Genomic DNA, 21,385 nt, shown 5'->3' on the forward strand with positions numbered 1-21,385 from the left:
AATGGGTGGCTCGGCAAACTGATAGCCAGACATAAAGACATGCGGTCCTGGGTTAAAATCTGGCCTCAGATACTTCCCAGCTATGGGGCCCTGAGCAGACCCCTTAACCCCCATTGCCTAGCCCTTACTACTCTGCCTTCAGACAATAGACATTTAAATGGATAAACCCACCCAAGGAACTTTAAAGACTAAAGGCTATATTCTAAGGCATTTCTAACTCCAATGGTTTATAAAAATCTGTATTCTATTGCATTTTTTGTTATGGTTTAACTTTGCTATTTTAAGTTCATATATTACTGGATTCAATATTATTCTGCTTGAACTGAAGGTTGATTGAATTTATTTTGAATGTACTTAGTTTTAAAAATTCTGTTGTTTTTCCCCTATTGAACAAATATTATTGTGAATAAGCTCATATATGAAAAAACAGTTTTTCTATTTTTGCCTGTGTAAAATTGTCATAGAGATAGATGGACTTCATCAGAACTGGTTATAATTGTAGAACAACCTTGGAAAATTTAATGTGCTAAATACCTCAAATGATTTGATTTTAAGGGTTTTTTAAATATGATTTTTGTAATTTTTTTTAAACAATCTCTGGTTATTTTTGCCTACCCCTACTGCGAGGTAAGGCCAATAGTAGCTGAAGTGAAATACATTTTATAACCCCCAACCTTCCCACATTTCTAAATATGTGAATGGAAGTTGGGCAGTTAATCTCAGGGCATTTGTATCCCTAAAAGCCTCCAAAAAAGGAGCATCCCTTTATTTATGCTCTTCAGCTCACTATTTAACTTCCACTAGAATGATATATAGATTTCTTGATTATGTTCTTAGCCCAAGATGAGTTTTACCTTGTTTAAAAAAATATGTTTAAATACCAAGGTTGAAAGATTGCTATGTTTGTAAAAATTGTGACAAATGTCCATCAATTCATAGGTTTTTAAAATGTCATACAGCAACTTATGTGAAATATGAAAGTGTGTTTGTTTGCTATTGCAATTAATTGGGCTATTGAGAATTTGGGGGATTTTGATAACTACATATTTGTACTACTGTATTTTTAAAAATGAAAAAATTGTTAACCTTGTTCAATTCATTTGCCTTCTACTCACAGTGATCATGGCCAGATATTAAGAGGAAATGGATCTCATTTTTGTGAGAAAGCCTTGCATTTTATATTTTCTTAGCTGACACAGAGTGTCAATGATTATAAGCTATATTTTTGAATTTTTAAAGCTCTTTTATTATTATATTTTTCTTGCATGTGCAATATACTTTTTCAGTTTTATTATTATTTTTTCTCTCCTTTTTATATTTGAAGCCCATGTCACCAGCATTAAGATTTTCTTTAACTTTTTGACTTTTCAGTGCTACAAGTTTGAAATACATTTGCTAATGCATGCCCAAAAAGCTTGTGACTATAAAAACGATGCCACTAATTATTTAAAAGTTATGGGACTTTGCTTAATGATTCTGTCTGATTCCAGGACAAGATATACACGAAAGAGCCATTGCACAGAGCCAAAGAAAGGCCAATCCAGGATGGATTGATGCACGTCTAGGCCAATACAAAGGTCTTGAACCTAGTGTGAAGACTCAAGATTACTATGTTTATCATTGCTAGACATAGGCTTTCCTTGTGTCCACACTCACTCTGAAGATACTCACAGACAAGTATCCCCAAACTTGGCTCCTACTTGGCTTCTATGATCTGGTCCCTTTCTTTTCTGCCTCTCATAGTGTGGTACCTTTCTGTAGTCCTGGCTACTGACTGGGTAAATGCATCATTGCTTAGATCATTTTGATTGGGCCCTGATTCAAGGACCTGTTATAGATTATTTTTCTTTTACTTGGAATTTTTACACATAAGACTTTGATAGTCTATATTTTCATCCAGAAATTTTTTCTTTTTTATTTGGATTTTTCTGATATCTTTTTAATTTCTCTTGCCAATTGATTCATATACCTCATACCTCAGCCATGCATCCTTAAGTGATTCTGTATTTGTCAATCACCCTCTTAACGGGGGAATGTAAAAAAAATATTATTATTTAAATTGCAAAATTTAAATTCCTTTTGAGAAGAATTTTAGGTAAAGAGCTTGCTAACTAACTGAATCCAGAGAATGAACTGTTTGCAGAAAGATATCTAAACTTTTTCACTACAGGAAGATCCAGAATGAACCTCTGGGTGTGGTTGATTGAACATTTATTTGTATCTGTACTTTCATGCCAAAGGGGACTGCCCTCTAACTGGCTTTTTGTCAATGAGTTCAGCAATTATTGGGTTTGTTTGTTTTTTTCTCTTATCATCAAATTGTTGTAATCTTTAAATTGATTATGTTTTCATGATCCTTTGGAAAAAAAATTAATTTTTTTGCAAACGATCAAACGGAGAATATAAAAAATAGACTCGAATACAGGACTACAATCCCCACAAGCCTTTGCTCCACTTCCCCAAAATGCTTTGTAATCTCACGGGAATTCTGAGGTGGGCTGAGATCGAGGAAGGATTTAAGCTGGTGGCAAAGGTTTTTGGGGTCTCTTTTGGACTTTTGTTTTGGAGCAGACATGGCTCTTTCCATAATGTAGATGAGGTCTTGTCTAGGCCTCTGGCCTAGGCACGTTTTTCTTATTCTGTATTTTCTTTAATCCTTAATCCTTAATAAACTTCTAAAAAAAATAATATTCCTTGCAGAGAGAAACTAATTTCAACCTGCCTCAGTCTCCCCATATTCCTAAATTTTAATCTTTACAGTTGGCAAAATTAGGACATTAATGCATTGGTAGTAGAGTTGTGAATTGATCCAACCATTCTGGAGGGCAATTTGGAACTATGCCCAAAGGACTTTAAAAGACTTCCTGCCTGGACTTCTCCATTAGTGGCGGTGTAATGCCCCTGAACAATTTGCAGGGATCTAGGAGAAAAAAACACTATTCATAAGCAAAGGATAAACTATGGAAGTGGAAACACCGAGGAAAAGCAACTGCCTGAATACAATGGTTGAGGGGACATGACAGAGGAGAGACTCTAAATGAACACTCTAATGCAAATATTATCAACATGGCAGTGGGTTCAAATCAAGAAAACATGTAATGCCCAGTGGATTTGCGCGTTGGCTATGGGGGGTGAGGGGGTAGTGGGGGGAGGAAAAGAAAATGATCTATGTCTTTAATGAATAATGCTTGGAAATGATCAAATAAAATATAATTTAAAAAAAAGAATTGTTAATAAGACAGAAAGTAAGAGTTTTGAAAAAATAAAGATGTTTCCTACCAAAAAAAAAAGACTTCCTGCCCTTTGATCCAGCCATATCACTGCTGGCTTTATACCCCAAGCAGATAATATGGAAAAAGACTTGTACAAAAATATTTTTAGCTGCACTCTTTGTGGTGGCAAAAAATTGGAAAATGAGGGGATGCCCTTCATTTGGGGAATGACTGAACAAATTGTGGTATCTGTTGGTGATGGAATATTATTGTGCTAAAGGAATAATGAACTGGTGGAATTCCATGCAAACTGGAACAACCTCCAAGAATTCATGCAGAATGAAAGGAGCAGAATCAGGAGAGCCTTATATACAGAGACAGATATACTATGGCACAATTGAATGTAGTGGACTTCTCTACTAGCAGCAATGCAATGATCCAGGAAAATTCTGAGAGACTTATGAGAAGGGATGCTATCCATATCCAAAGAAAGAACTGTGGGAGTAGAAACAGAGAAGAAAAACAACTGCTTAATTACATGGTTTGATGGGGATATGATTGGGGATTTAGACTCTAAATGATCACCCTAATGCAAATATCAATAATATAGAAATAGGTCTTGATCAATGGCACAGGTAAAACCCAGTGGAATTGCTCATTGACTACAGGAGGGGTATGGGAAGAGGAGAAGGAAAGAACATGAATCATGTAACCACTGTCTTACTTAATCAAATAAATAAAATTTTTTAAAAAAGAAAAGAAAATATGTGCTTAGATTGGCGCAGTCTTTGTCTACCCCATGTACTAAAAACCTCCATCTGACACCTAGTGATGAATTCCTAAATTCCAAAGTCCTGTTTCTCCATTTTGGACACTTGCTTCAAAATTAATAATATACCAGTGTAAAATAATTTTAGGGTTGTGACTTAAAATCTAGATTTAATTGGTCACCGGGGAAAATTCCAAATAAAATACCCAAGTCAGTCTGGAAATTTATGGTAATTTGATATAAAGGGAAGGAATTTAAGGAGAAGGAGGGAAGAGGATATAGGATCTCTCCTGCCTGGCCTGTGCCAGGGGGAGTTTTAAAATCCCCACCTCTAGGTCTCTGAAGAAGATTAGAGGCTTTTAAAAGGATAAAGTTGGAAAGTAAAGGAGGAAAACTCAGTCAGAAACACACCACCCAACCGGACAATAGCTTATAGACACACTAAGATGCCAAAAGGCCCAGCACGCTGCTATCAGCCAACTCTCTGCCGGAAAAGGTACACGAGAGAGGAAGTGAGCCAAATATATAAACCTTTAACTCTTGTGTCTCCTCCTCTAAATACCCATATCTTTTAGAGTTCTCATCTTCTTTGATTAGATTATATCTTTAGAGTTACTTAACACTTCTTTGTTAAGTTCACCTTTTGTGAGTTACTTAATGTTTTTTGTGATTAATTTAACCTTTAGAGTTACTTAACACATTTTTTTATTAAGATATTAAAATAGACTTAACTTAAAGTTCTAGCTTCACTCTGAGGTAAGAGTTAAGTACCTTCATTGTTCAATCAGGAGATTACATATACATGCATGCAAAGGACATCATCTGTCAGTCAAGTGAACATTCCATTTTGGAATGTTACCAGGAAAAACAGTTGGAGCTGTGACAAGGAAATCACTTAAAAGACTGATATATATTAATTTAAGGTCGCCAAAGAATTCAGCTAAGTAATTCCTTAATGAAAACTCAAGTCAGCAGTCAACCTTTTATGGAGTTTAATTATAAACAGGAGGAAGAAAGGTATTAGAGAGAGAGAGAGAGAGAGAGAGAGAGAGAGAGAGAGAGAGAGAGAGAGAGAGAAAGAGAGAGAAGGGAATAGGGCTTAAATACCCCCTCTGTTTAGGCTGGGCCAAAAGGCCCAAGCCCTTAGATAGCTGAGGCAAAGAAAAGAGATCAGTCCCTATCACTCACATGACCAAAATGGAGAAACAGTCTCAGGGGCCTCCACCTCCAGCTTCCTTCAGAGCAAGCTTCTAAGAGCACAGCCTCTCAGAGCAAAAACTCTCCAACCACCCACTAGTCCTCAGACCCCGCTATCTTTAAGGAAACCATCCAAGTTCCCTCCCCTCAGTTCTCACATCTACCAATCACTGTCCATGTCTTCCCTGTGCCAGTGGTGGCTCTACCTTAACCCAGGACCGCCCAGAGGTCTGTGGCTTTGCACATGTCTATTGAAGGTCATATTCTCAAATAATTAAATCTTGATCTATGCTGCAGCCCTTCCTAAATCCTGTTAGGACTGAGTAGAGTAGAAATTGTATTTTCCAAGACCTGGTTCTGTCATTCCAAGTATCTCTATTGTATCAATTCTAAAATCAATCATGACTCAAAGAACTTCCTGTTCTATGCTTAAGCATAGGTCAAAGCCCTTTCCATTGTTCAGCAAAAGGTTTCTGTCCTAAAGTAATCTTAAGTAGGGAGGAGAAGGAACCTCCCATGCCAATGGGGTTCACATTCCAATAGACTATCAGTAAGAAATTTTCCAAGTATGAAATTTCCCAATGGTGAAATTTCCAACATTTATAAGTCTAAGAAATTTTAAGGTTTATAGAGCTAAGACAAAAGCTGAGAGGCTTTTGGACTGGGCTTCTGGACTAGACATTGGCTGGTATGACTGATGGTGCTGAAGAACCTAATTGTGTCTCTGGACTTGAATTAATCAAGTTGGAGATCACCTGGCTGGTTGGAAGAAGAAGAAGGAAGACAGATGACCTCATATCTCTATGACTGACTTTGTTTCACACTTGTGAAAGAATTGCCATTTCTCCCAATGTCCTCCTAACCAAGGCTCCCTGTAGATAATAGGAAAACCCCATCCCTCTTACCTTATCCTCCATCCTTTCCCATCTTTCCCAATAAACCCTTGCTTGAATTAAAAAAAGAGAAAAGAGTATTTTCTCTAAAGCATCATAATTCACCCTGACTGACTTGAAGTAGAAAGAAGAAGGGGGAGGAGAATCTGAAAGCCTTCTGAAGAGGGGAGGAAGGGAGATTGAAGAGGGAGGAAAAAGGAGCTATAGGAAGGAAGGGTAGGTAAACTTGATCCATTAGTTATCCAGAATCAATCAATATACACTCTCAGAATATCTATCTATTACACCACGCAGGGCTTAAAAGGCCCAGCAAAGGGGGCCCAGAGGTAAATTAAATAAGGCTTCTAGTCATGAAGCCTCCTCCAAGATGAGGGGCCTCTCTGGAGGCTAGTATCTCCAGAAAGAGCCAGGGAAATGAGTCAACCTTTTTCACTCACCCATGTAGTAGTTCTAATAGAATATAGAAAAACCAGTCCAAGGTCCTCAGTTGGCACTCTTCCAGCATCAAGTTGAAAGCACAAGACCCTTTCACAGGAAATTCTTGGCATTTTTGAAGAACATTCCTTTTTTCACTTCCTGTACCTTCCACTTTTACATGGACCAATTATAACTATAGTTTTGCTTAGGACTGCCAAGGGGGCAGTCATTGAGTTCTGATTCATCATCTACTTTCATACACGTGGGTCACAGACCTCCCCCATTTAAGGATAAGTGGGGTGTATACATTTCTATTGATTAAATCTAAATATAGGCAGGGGAGAGTTAATCTCATCTTCATACTAGGAATAGTGGGGACAGTTGCCACACTCTTAGTCTATTTTTTTTAATGTTAAACTTCAAGACAGTTTTTATAGTCTTTTATTTTACTCTCAAGAGGCTTCCTGATTCTTCTTCACTTTCTGCCATCAGCTCATCTGCCATCAAAGTGGAATCATCTTCATATCTGAGATTTTTGATATTTTTCCTGGCAGAACTAATTCTGGTTTCTATTTTGTCTAGTCTGGCATTTCACATAATATACTCTGTTTCTTAGTTAAATTAATATAGTGAAATTATAGCTTTATCATACTCCTTTCCCAATTTTAAACCAATCAATTGTTCTATATTCAGTTCTAACCATTGTTTTTTTGACCCTCATACAGATTCCTCAGGAGACAAGAAAGATAAGTTGTTACTCCCAAATCTCTGAGGACTTGCCACATTTTAAATTAATTTAAATAAAAAAATAAATTTTTATTATGAAATTAATTTAAATATAATTATCAAAGGATATGAATAAGCAGTTTTCAGATGAAGAAATAAAAGCTATCAATAATGTGAAAAAATATTCTAAATTCCTCTTGATTAGAGAAATGAAAATTAAAACTCTGAGGTATCACCTCACATCTATCAGATTGGTCAATATGACAGTAAAGGAAATATTGGAGGGGTTGTGGCAAAATTGGAACACAAGGGAGTTATGAACTGATCCAACCATTCTGGAGAGCAATTTGGAATTATGCCCAAAGGGCTATAAACCAATGCATATCCTTTGATCTAGTAATACTACTACTAGGTCTGTATCCCAGGGAGATTTTTTTAAAAGGAGGAATGACCTACTTGCTCTTTTTGTGATGGCAAAGAATTAGAAATTAAAAAGATGTCCATCAATTAAGGAATGGTTAAACAAATTATGGTATATAATTGTGATGGAAGACTATTGTGCTGTAAGGAATAATGAAAAGGATGATTTCTAAAAGATCTGGAAAAACCTTCACAGAGTGAACTAAGCAGAACCAGGAAAACATTCTATACAGTAACAGCAATATTGTGGAATGATCAACTGGGATAGACTTAGCTATTACTGGCAATACAGTGATTTGGAACAATTTGGAGGAACTTAGGACAAAGAATGGTATCCTCCAGAGAAAGAACTGTTGGAGTCAGAATTCAGATGAAAGCATTTTTTCAATTATTTATTTGTGTTTATGCTTTGGGGATTTGGTTTATAAGATTACTCACAAAAATTAGCAATATGGAAATATGTTTTGCATAATAATAGATAGTTGTACAACCCAGACTAAAAATCCTGCTAGCACTGGGAGGGAGAAGAGAAGGAAGGGAGGGAGATAAATTTGATCATATAACTTAAGAAAACTTGTGAGGATATTTGTTATTAAATGTAATTAGTAAAAAAAAATTAAAAATAAATTAAAAATAAAAAACCCAAAATATATAAAATAAAAAACAGGAGGAATAACTAGACAAGAGAAAGGGGGGAGGGGGGAGTTCCATGCTGATAGTGACAAAAGTTAATAGATATTGAGGGGTCAATTCTAAAAATAAATGAAGGTGAAAAAGATACTTAACCAACTGAAAAAAAAAATTGACATGGGTCTAACCAGAAGCTCAGGCAAACTATTATCAGGAAAATTCCTTTGCTCCCTTACATCCTCTTGACTCCTAACCTAAAACATCTACTAACCCCTATAGGACCCTGAGATGACTGTCCTCCTTTGATCCTCCTTTAGATTTAAGATGGACAGAGAGATTCACCTCTAGGCTACACCTCGATCCTATCAGGCTACATCTCAGACATCTCTCTGTCCCCTAAAACTAAGGAATCTTTATGAGGGTCATTCCCTATGTCCCCAGGTAGACCCCAGTCAGATGACCACCCCACCCCACCAAATGCCTGAGTGACGACCACTCTAGAGTCATGTCCACACTGACACAGCATTTATTGTAAGAGTATAAAATCCCCAGAATTGATTGGTTCTGGGAGCAGCCTTCCATCTTGCTGTTCCACTTGTACTATCCTCCTGGCCATTCTCAACATTACTTTCTAAATTAATAAATTTCGCTTTTTATTTTTAAACTAAGTTTTGGAGTCTTGCATTCTTGCAAAAAGGTATCCTTCCTGAACCCCAGGGGTGCACCTCTTCACCCCCACAACAAAATCACAGGCAGAAAAAGGCAAAGACATTAATAATTACAAACCCATATGCTTACTTTTCAGCTATACTAAATTTTTAGGGAATAATCTAAGAAAATCAATTGAGGAATGGCTGGCCAAGTAGTAGTCAACAAGCATTCATTGAAAGTTCTTATTATATGTGAGACACTTTGTTAAATATTGTTGACACAGATGTAAGCAAAAGCAAAGACAGTCCTTTCCTTCAAAGAACTTATTTCTAATAGGGAGACAACACATAAAATGGAACTGAAAAGGGGCAATAGAAATTCATGATTTAATAAACAATACAATTTTGTATTCTAATTAGATTGTGAAATGCACATTTTGGGGGGTATTTGCTAAGTTAAGAATTTTAAAATATTAAAAAAGAAGAAAAGGTACTTTCCATGTGGTAGCATGGTGGCAAAGACTAGAGTCAGAAGCACAATCAGAAGGGAATGAAGTATGGTCAGCCTGGACCCATCCTCAAATGGAATGAACTCATCAATGGGAGAAACTCATTAATGGGAAAGAGGAGCTGACAAGGCAGAAGAATATTCAAAGGTAATAAGGTAATAGGAATTGAGGAAAGTTCCAGCATCTGAAAGCCAACTGACATAGCAATGGTGATGACAAAAACAAAAACAAAAAGAGAAAAATGAAAAAAGGAGAAGGGTCACTGAGCATGGAAGGAAACATAAACATTTGAAAGACAGATTTTAAAATAATTGGGTGAATTTATTATATTCATTTTTAAAAACAAGGGGCATGGAATTAGGATTTGTGATTTCATTGATGTATTCCCCTTAGTAGGTAAAAGTACACTTATTTTCAGCAATATTTGTTAAAGTAAGAATAGCACATATTAAAAAGAAGGGAAAAAATGCAAGGTAGTTATGAACAGCAAGTGGGTGTCACTTGTATAGAAATTTTATGAAAATAATATAAACATGTATTTATGGTATCAAAGAAAATATGAGAATAAAATTGACTGGTTTTAATAAACAATATTCTATGGTAGACTACAAGGCTATAATAAATACACTAAGGATTAATATAAAATCCTGTACTTTATAGTTAGGTCAAATAATGTAGAGCACAAGACAGGGGAAGTAGCAATTCCCTACCCCAGCAACCTCAAAAGTAGAATAAATGTTTCAAATATGCTGTAATTAATGTTACATCAATAAAAAATAAGAGCATCTTATATAATTTAAAAATTTATAAGATAATGAGAATAGCAAAAACTAAGAGGAAATAATAGGATGTGAAACACCATTAAAAATTACTACAAGATGCATAAAATATCTGAGTCAATCTACTAAGGTACACTCAGGACATAAAATATAATTAAAAAATACTTTTCAAAGAAATAAAGAATGATTTAAATAGTTAAAGGTATATTCATTGCTCATTGTTGAGAAAATGTCAATATAATAAAATTATAATTTTCCTATGTTAATTTGTAGATTTAGGGGTATAACAATTCAACTATCAAAGGAGTACTTTATAGTTGGAAAAATAATAACAAAGTTTATTTAGAGGAATAAATTTCTAAAGGCTCAAGGGAAATAACTTAAAATATAGGAATGAAAGAAAAATATAGAACTTGGAAGTATTAAATTATATTTTAAAGTGGTAATCATCAAAACTATTGGTTATTTGTAGAGTAACAATAAATCAGCACTGTAGATTAAATAAGGAAGAATAAGAATAATTCAATGCAATAGCCAATGTTCAATAACCCAAGAAGATAGGCTACTTGAAGAAAGACCTCCCTATTTGACAAAGCATTCTGGCAGGTTTTTTTTTTCCTGTTTAAATCAACCTCTTGCACCATATACCATAATATGCTTAACATAAAAAGATATGAAATATAAAAAGATCATGCCATCAAAAAAAATCAGAAGATAGTAAGATCAGGTAACTTTCACAACTACAGCCAGAAGCAGTTCTTAACCAAATAAAAGCTAGAAGTGATCAAGAGAAATAAAATAGATAATTTAAATTAAATAAAATTGAAAAAAAACTTTTGTACCAACAAAATCAATGTAGCAAGAATTAAAAGAGAAAATATTTACTCAAGAAAACCTCTGCATTATATATCTCTGGAAAGAATGTGATATGCAGAGTAGATAAAGACTGAGACAAATACATGGGTCTAGTAACCATTAGTAATAAAAAAAAGTGGTCAAAGGATGAGAATAGTCTCAAAAAAAATTGGAAATTATTCACTACTATGTGATAGATAGCTCCAATTCAATAGCAATAATAAGAAATCCAAACAAAAACAAAGCACTTTCCTCACAATAAACCTGTGAAACAAGTAGAATGAGTTTTAATCCTCTTATTTTAGAGATGAAGAAACAGAAAGAAAGAAAGAAAGAAAGAAAGAAAGAAAGAAAGAAAGAAAGAAAGAAAGAAAGAAAGAAAGAAAGAAAGAAAGAAAGAAAGAAAAGAAAGTTCCAGGGACCGCCACATAATAGATGCCAGGGCTCAGATCTAAAACGAGCTAATTTTTTATTTCAAGTCTAATATTCTTTCCCTTATATCCTCATAGCTCTGAAGTTCTGGATAATTGTGTCTATCCCAGTACATGACAGAGAGTAATCATATGACTAGCCATGGACTAGAATACTCTGACACTTATTAACAGGTACACTGATAAGCTGCTGATGGAGAAGTGAAATGGCCTAAGAATCCTGGAGAGCAATTTAGAATTTTACTAAAAAAAAGTGGGGGAAATGGGAAGAAGACAAAATAACTATACTTTGTGATTCAGAGATCCCACTGCTATTAATATTAGGGAAACTGAGGAAGAAAACTTCCATACATTTTTAACTAATTTTATTTTAGAAGGTATCATCTGGCAAAATATATAGATTATATCTTCTATGTTTCCATTTCTCGGTTCATTCTTTGGAGTTGAACATTCACAAATTATTTATTAAATATTAACTGTAGCTGTATGCAATTTTCTCTTGGTTCTACTTGTTTCACTCATTATCTCACATAGTTTTTTTTTAACTTTTTAAAAATTAATCTGCTTATAGTACTTATGGCTCAGTAATATTCTATCATATTCAAATACCACAATTTTTTTTAGCCATTCCCCAATTGATAGACATTTCCTTAAATTCTAGCTCTTTGTCACCACAAAAAGAACTGCTAAAATATTTTGGAACATATAGTCTATTCCTTTTTACCTGATCTCCTTTGGCAAACAGACCCAGGAAGAGTGTTGCTGATTCTAAGGCTATTCACACAGCTCTCTGTAAATAATTCCAAATAACTCTCCAAAATAGTTGGATCAGCTCACAATTCCACCAATAGTGTATTAGTTGTCCCCACTTTTCCATGTCCCCTGCAAAATTTGTCATCTTGCCCTTCTGCCATTTTAGTCAATCTGATAGGTGTGAGATGATACCTCAGGATTGTTTTAGTTTGCATTTCCCTAATCAGTAGTGATTTAGAGCACTTTTTCAAAGTTCCCATATATTTGAAAATAGCAGCCAAGTGCAGACTTGAACCTAAAAATTTCTGCTAGACTGACAATATTTAAGGGAGCAGATAGATGTAATTCAATGTCATCACCCTTTCTCTGAGGAGAGCAGAATGATCAGTTTCAAGTTCAAAAATCCTGCTTTCCCTCATGGTAGGAATCAAAGTTTCCTTTGGAGAAGGATGGGGGGAGGAGATACTAGAGATATCTATGCTTGCTTCTCTTTGAGTCATGAGGAAACACATAACCTATCTGACCAAAGAAACATACCTACCTTACATAAAAACAAAAACCATCAATTTTTTTTAAATAGTAGACTTCTTTAAACTACCAACCATATGAGAGATGTTTGGTATCCACCCAAGAAGATCCCCATTAATTCGCACAATAAGCATTTATGTATTGAATGCAGTAATGAATAAAGCAGAGCATCTATCATGTAAGTGGAATTATACCAGAAAATTTGCTAAGATCTTTAATCATCTCAATTTAGCATACTAGTTAAGGACAAAGAAATACTGGACCATTACACAAATGACCTGATTCAAAAAGCAATGACCAAGATAAAATCAGAAACAAGTGAGATTCCTTTCATTCAGTTTTGAATTCATATGTTTTTGGAAGACTAATAAGCCCCTACAGAGATGGTAGAGGAGTTGAGATGGTTTGACTGTGCTGTACCTAGAAGCACTATGAGATTTTCTACAGACTTAGAAAAATTCTGCTAATTAGGAACTGATTTTAGTCAAAAGATTTTACTTAGAGAAAATAAATTCCTCAAAGTACAATATGAAATAAGTTCAGTAACCCAGAAGTCTTTTGGGATCACACAAGTTAAAATGAACTCAGAATTGAAGCTTCTATAATGATAATGTGTTTTAGCATAAAATAGCATTTAGAATATTCTTATACTTTTGCCAACAGCTAAATTTGATTTGTATTGTTTTCTATTAATTTACCTCCTACAAACATATTCTGGTTTTACTTCTGAATGGCTAAAGTAGAACATTCTAAAAACATATGGCACAATTCAAGAGAGCAAGTGATAGGAGTGTCACAAAGAGATGCCAAAGATCAGAGAAAGAAGTCTAGTGATAGAGTAATGGAGAGAACACAAGGCTTGTAATTGGGAGACTTCAATTCCTGGGTCCAAATCTTGGATCTTTGAGATTTACTTTGCAGTGGGACTTTAGGCAAATGCATTTCTCTTTGTAGACATCAGTTCTCTCAACTATAAAACACAAGGTTGAACTAGACTCTTAAGATTTTTTCCAGTTCTAAATCCTGTGATCAGAGGATTCTTCATGGATAATTGCATTCATATTAGTAGAGCATTGAAGTAGGGATAGGATTTTATTAGACAAATTTGGCAAAGGACAGTCCAGGCAGTCTTTCAATAAGCATTCATAACGTGCTTATTATGTCAGTAACTATTCCTAACCATTGATATACTACTAGTAGTAATAATAAAAGGGAAGACACAGTCCCTGCTCTTAGGGAACTTACATACTAATGGGAAAGTAAGTCAAAGTAAAAAGCACAAGCAAAAGCACAGGAGCCAAAAAGTATAAAGCAAGGAAAGGTAGGCTGAGGTGAGATTATGGAAGACCTTAAATACTAGGCTATGCAATGTGTGTGTTATTCAGTAGTCAATAAGGATTTATTTTTTTAAAAGTCTTGGGCAGCTGGGTAGCTCAGTAGATTGAGAGCCAGGACTAGAGACAGGAGGTACTGGATTCAATTATGGCCTCAGGCACTTCCCAGCTGTGTGATCCTGGGCAAGTCACTTAACCCCATTGTCTAGCCACTTAACCCCCATGCCTAGCCATTATCACTCTTCTGCCTTGGAACCAATACTTCATATTGATTCTAAGATGGAAGGTAAGGAGTAGAAAAAAATAATGGATTGGAGAAAAAATTGATACCTTAGGATAAGCATTGATGGTGGTGGTGGTTGGTGATGAGGTGGTGGTAAGGAGGCAGAGGAGAAGGATGTTCATGGCACAGAAATAAAGCATGTTTTAAAATGAGGCAACTTTTCCTGAGTTTCAGTACACTATGTAGAGGAAGTATGGATACTCTTCAACACAGGGATTGACCTAGAGGAACATCAAAGTCCTGCAGCATGAGACCCAAGAGGCACACTAAGAAGAGAATCATAAACTAAACATGAATCATACGCTGTGTGTATTCTCTGAATGGAAAGTTCTTTTTGCAGGAGTGAATAGCATAGCCAAATTCAAATTCAGCAAACTTTTATAGAGTACATTGCCTATGAAAAGCACAATGCAAAATTTTGCAAGAAATACAAAAATATATTAGAGTCCCTGCCTCATTGGGGAAGACTAGGACAGTAGTTAGTTCTAACTCATATATAATAAACTGTAATACAAAATACATGAACACATAAATGCACAGGATCATAGATTCAAGACTGAAAGGGACTTCAGAGGTCATCCTGTCTAAACCTCTCAGCAGAATGAGATAGCTGGTATCCCTAAATGACTACTTTATAGTGCTTGCTTAATAACCTCTGGGGTGTTTTATTCCTGGCTGGCATCTCAAAGGAATCTGGCCTCCAACATTATTCTCTTTTCCCTTTAGAGAGTTTTCATCTTAATTAAATATACGGCTTACAAACTCACAGGCATATAGATCTGAAAGCTCCAATTCAAATTTGTTATACTGTCATCACATACATTAGTGGTAGTCTCTCGGTGATCGAGAATGATGATTGTCTTTGTGCAGTTTCCTCTACGGTGTACCCTCATGTGGCTTTGGAGTCCAAAGGCTGAGGCGCACAGTTTGTGGCACATGGAGCCTGGGACGCCAGTGGTTACGGGAGGTGCGGTTGTGGCCTTGAGTCGACATTCACGCTCAGCGGCAAGACGTCGACGTCGCTCATCTTCAAAGGTGGCGGCATAGTGAATGTGGGTTCGCCAGCTGCTTCTGTCAGAGGCAGCGAGTTCTAGTTGCTTTGGTGTCATGCCAGCCCACTTCAAGTTGGACTTTAGCTGATCCTTGAATCTTTTCTTTGGTCGGCCTTGTTTCCTGAGTCCAGCTGACAGTTCACCATAGAATACCTGCCTTGGTATCCTCTATGGGTCCATGCGGATGACGTGTCCAGACCATCGTAGCTGGGCTTTGAGGACCAGGACTTCGATGCTGGTGGAGTTGGCTCTGTCGAGGACTTCCTGATTGGTGATTCGGTCCTGCCATCGGATCCTCATGATTGACCGGAGGGAGCGTTGGTGGAATTGCTCCAGCTGTTTCATGTGCTTCCGGTACAGTGTCCATGTCTCACAACAGGAGCGAGCTGAGGACCGCTGCGTTGTACACTTTGAGCTTCGTCACAGTGCTTACACCGCTGTGTGGGAGGACTTTGGAGCGCAGCCGCCGAAGTGCCTGGCTGGCCTTTTGGATCCTGGCATTAATCTCGTGGTCTAGGGACCCGTCGTTGGCGATGGTGCTGCCCAGGTACTTGAAAGTGTTGATGTAAGAAAGCTGCATGCCGTCGATTGTAATGCACGGCTGGTTCGTTGGCCTCCCTGGTGCAGGTTGGAACAGCACCTGTTTTGCTGAGGCTGATAGTCAGGTCAAACAGTTTTGTTGCAGTAGAGAACCTGTCCACAATGGTTTGGAGATGATTTTCTTGGTGGGCCATGAGAGCACAGTCATCTGCAAAGAGAGCTTCCAGGATGAGTCTCTCTGTTGTCTTTGTTTTTGCAGTCAGGCGGTGAAGGTCGAATAGTGAGCCATCCAGTTGGTATTTGATGTAGACACCCAGGTCTAGATCCATCACAGCATGTCCTAATACTTGGGTGAAGCATAGGTTGAATAGCACTGGAGCAAGGACGCAGCCTTGTTTCACGCCATTGGAGATGTTGAAGTGATTGGAAGTCTCTCCACCAAATAGAACTTCCCCTGTCATGTCGACATGAAAGAGCTGGATCAGTTTGACGAATTTTGCTGGGCATCCGAGCTTGCTGAGTATCACCCACAATGCGTCCCTGTTCACTGTGTCAAATGCCTTTGTCAGGTCTATGAAGACAATGTAGAGACTCAGGTTCTGCTCAAGGCATTTTCCCTGCATTTGCCTCACCGTGAAGACCATGTCAATGTTCTGCGATCTGGTCGGAAGCCACATTGTGATTCAGGCAGGTTCTGCTCTGAAACAGATGACAGGAGTCTGTTGAGTATAACACGGGCGAGGATCTTTCCAGCAGTGGAGAGTACTGAGATGCCTCTGTAGTTGTCACAGGCTGCTCGTGCGCCTTTGTTCTTGTATAGGACTATGATGGAGGCATCTCTGAGTTCTGGGGGCATGTCTTCCTCTTCCCATATGCTGGTCAGCACTATGTGGAATGCCTGGAGCGCCTTTCCATTTAAGGCCTTGTACACCTTGGTTGGGATCCCGTCTTTACCAGGTGCCTTGCCTGCACTCATTTGTTTAATGGCTTTTTGGACTTCCTCTATTGAAGAAGGGATGTCAAGTTGTTCAATGGTGCGGTTTTGGGGGATCTGGTCAAGGGCACTTTGGTCGACTGAAGGGGGTCAGTTGAGAAGCTGACTGAAGTGTTCTTTCCACCTGTTGCTGATGCCTTTTTTATCTTTTATGAGAGTGTCACCGTCAGAGGATAGCAAGGGAGTAGTGCTAGAAGTGACCTTAGAGCACACTGAATATAATCCCCTCATTTTATAAATGAGGAAACTGAGTCTTAAAAGAGGTTAAATGACTTCCTCAGGATCACAGACTAAGTATCTAAGATAGGATTTCAACAGGGTGAAAATCCTGACTCCAAGGCCAAAATTCTATGCATTAATCCATCTTGTTCCCTCATATTTATAAATCCTCAATAATTTAAGTCTGTTCCAATTTGAATTTCCCCTTTGGATTTCCTCTCCCAATCTTCTAGATGCACTCAAGAAAACAGATTTGGTGCAAATTTAGCTTTTAACAGAATGCCACACATAGAATGAGAAAATCTAAATCTATGCTACTACAGGAGATAAGAATTCTAAAGAAGCTGGCCACTCCTCTCAGCATTGACAATTGATTGAGGAAAGAAACATTATCCCAGTTTTCCCTTCTTCCCCTTCTTTCATGAGAGGGATTTGGGCTGACAGAGTAAATGAGAACAAGTGTTAGAGAACAGGTTTCTGCTGACAGAGGAGATTATCCACCTCAATCTCACCACCACATGTTCTTGCAAATCAGCTGGATAAGGTAGGGTAGACTGTGCCTTCTACAATCATTGTCCTTGCCATGGTGAGTTGAGAGTTGTTCAGGACACAACTCAACCTATACCATAAGAATATTGTTAAGGACACTATCTTGTCTCTATCTCTGTCATTCTACGCTGTCTTCAAGGTCAGAGCCAATGAGGAATTTTTGCCAGGTTCCCTAAAAGCCAGTGCAAAACTAGAAGTGAGCCCAAACCAAATGCCCACAGACTTTCAAAAGAATCCATTTAGCTCCCAGACCTCCAACCTTCTCATTGACCTGTAACAAGGAATTAAAGATGTACAAGAAAAAGGACTTCAATATTTTAGATAAGGAAAAGATCATTTCTGGCTTGGGAGATTAGGGAAGGCTACTCAGAGAAAAGTGGCATTGATTAGATAGGATTTCATCAATCTTTGATGGTTCCCTATTGCCACTAGGATATAACTCCTTGGATTATTATTTAAAGTCTTTCACAATCTGCCTCCATCTTCCTTTTCCAAACATATTTCCCATATTCTTCTTCATGTACTCTATGTTCAAGTCTCTCTATATTCCATAATTGCCAATCCCCTCCCATCTGTTCCTTTTCTTTGACTGCATTTCATCAAGAATGAACTCTTTTTTTAACTCTATCTCTAAAAATTCTTCATCTCCTTTAAGAATCATCTCAACTGCCACCTACAAGAATTCCCTGATCCCTTAGTAAGAACTTCCTCACTTTATATTTTTATATCTACTTTTCTGCTTACATGTTTAATCCTCAAGTAGAATGTAACCTCCTTGAAGTCAGAGACTTTCAATTTTGGTTTTGTATCTGTGTAGCATATCTTGCAAACAGAAGACTGAAAAATATTCATTATCTCTTGATTTTATATAGGCTGTGGGAAAAGCTCATTCTAAATATGTAGTAAGGCAGATAAGAGAAGGAAGTTTGAGGATGGGTGGGTTGTACAATTTGGTTGGAACATTTCAGAATGTGGAGTGGAGTAGGCATAGGTTGGATGCATATTATTGAGAGATTTGAATTTTAGATGAAGTTTATTTGGTGTAGAGTAAAGATCCTGGAAGGTTTTTCAAGATCAGAGCTGTATTGTTGATTCACTGGAAGAGTATAACATCAATGAAGGAATTAGAGAACCTAAATTTAATCATCTTAACTCAATTCTATAAGCAAGTGTTATCTATAAATTGGAAAAGAAGATAGGCTGAATTGCGTAGTAAGGATTGGTGTCTTTTAAGAGGCTAACTCTTTGGGCACTTTTGGTGAGTCTGCAATTTTTTTGGTCTGTGATTCATTCCAGCGATGCAGATCACATAGTCTTTCATTTACCATGCAATGTTCAACCATGCTTTACCATAAGTCTTGCACTTAAGAGCAAACCAAAGCACTGGAGGCCTTTGTTTTGCTCAGTTATTATCTTGAAATTACAGACAGTCTTGCACAAAGGATAGAGAACAAGTTTCAAAGCCAAGAATTCCTATGTTCAAGTCCCACCTGTGACAGATAGTGGATGTGGGAAACAGGTCAAGTCACTCAGCCTCAAAGCTCTAGGCAAATCTCTAAGATCAGTCACAAAGAAGTTATAGATCTACTTTGGTAAAGAATGTTTCCTCAGAGTCTGTCAGTGCACTGCTCCCACATCTCTTGAATATTACCTCATCTCTCTTCTGATATTGCTCCCACTTTGGTGCAGGTCCATATTACCTCAAGTTTGAGGTAATTGGGAAATATTATAAGAACCTGATGGTGAGTCTCCCTGCTTTCAAGTCTCTCTGCACTTCATTTCATCTCCATTCAGCTACTAAAGTGATTTTCCTAAAGTTCAGATCTAAACATGTCAGCCCCACATTCAGTAAATCCCATACCTCCCTATCATTTCTAGGATCAAATACAAATCCTCTGTTTGGTACTTAAAGCCCTTCAAAAACTATCTATATACACACACTTTCCCACTCTTAATACACCTTACTACCATGCATCCTTTGATTCAGAACAATGGAACAGGGCGCTTCATCTTGCAGGTCTATTTGTTTTCTTTTGTTGTCTCCCACGTCTGGAATGGTCTTTCTTTACTACTCTCTACTGGCTTTTCTGGCTTACTTCAAGTTCCAACTAAAATGTCTTCTATAGGGAGTCTTTCCAACCTCTCTTAATTCTAGTGTCTTCCCACTTTTTATTTTCTATTCATCCTATGCAAAACTAGTTTCTGCATATTGGTTTGCATGTTGCCTTCTCCATTAGTTTGCAAGTTCCTTGAGAACAAGGACTATATTTTGATTTTTTTTGTATCCCTAGCATTTAGTACAATGCCTTGCACATAAGATAGTCAAAATGTTTATCAATTCACTGAAATATTGTCTTCTCTAGGATATCTATTGATCATTAATGAATCTTCTTCTTTACTGGTTTCTTCCCTGCTCTCTATAGACAACCTAAGTTTTTCCCATCCTAAAAACTTTCCTTAATCCAAACTTTTAATTCAAGAATCCTTAATTCCTTACTTTCTTTCACACTACACATGCAAACAATTTTCAAGACTTGCTGACCCAACCTGAGGAACTGGGAAGAAGATGGCACCAGCAATAAAAATGAAGAAGGTAAAAGAAGGGACAGTTTTTTTGAGTGAGGAGGGTAGGGTCTTCTTTTGGAAAATGAGTAAAAGTTTAGATATGTTAAATTTAAAGTGCAAGTTAAACTTTGGGTGGAAATATTGGATATAACTGATTTATGAAAATGATTTCCAGAACACATAAAGATACAGAAGAAAGGGATGACTGGTATTTTTCTACTAGAGCACTGATAGGTGGCAGTCAGTTGAAGAAACATTACCTTTTCTCCAGAATGTCTGTTACTTTCACCATCTGAGCACACTATCAAATTAGCAACCCACCTTTGTTTTTCTATGTTTATTCTCTTAATGTTTGCATAAAGTTTTATGGGATTTGGGTTTTTATTTGGTTTTCTTACTCAAATCACACCATAAAAATACTCACTTCTCTGACAGCACTGGGAGAAAGGAAGGGAAGGATTAAGAATGATATTGTGAATGACAAGGAATTACCTGTGTTGGTAATTACTATTGTTGGACTCATATCCTCAGATTGATGTTTTCTTCTGTCAGGGATCTACATGTCTGAATGTCAGATCAGAAATTCTTCTATGATTAAATATCTATGCACAATCATAAATGTATGTGGTAGCTTGTAAGAAACTGTGCCAAAGAAATAACACTGTCTTTGTCCTGTGGAGTGCGGAAAAGCTGAAGTAGAGTGAATGCTGATCAGAATCATAGATCCCACCCAGAATGAATAATTAGCTGAAAAGGCATTAATTAATTGGAGTAGGCTGTGAGATAGTGGGTTCTCACAAGATTTCTTAAGAAGTAATTATCATTATCATCATATAGTAATACAAAGCAATAAAAAGGTATGTGTGTAGTCTCTTATGTAGAAAAATGGATGATGACTGTTATGATAGGGATTTTAGTGAGGAATGAACAAGAGGAAATATATAAAAAATTCAGATTTATTGATTGGGAAGGGGAGGAAGGAACAAGGGTAAGGTCTAGTCTACAAGTTATCTTACAATCTACTGTCTATAAACTATCTAAAACTATCTTATTAAGCTAAGCAGTAAATTTCCTCAATAG

Source organism: Monodelphis domestica, chromosome 3, assembly GCF_027887165.1.
Source record: "Monodelphis domestica isolate mMonDom1 chromosome 3, mMonDom1.pri, whole genome shotgun sequence".
Lineage (NCBI taxonomy): Eukaryota > Metazoa > Chordata > Mammalia > Didelphimorphia > Didelphidae > Monodelphis > Monodelphis domestica.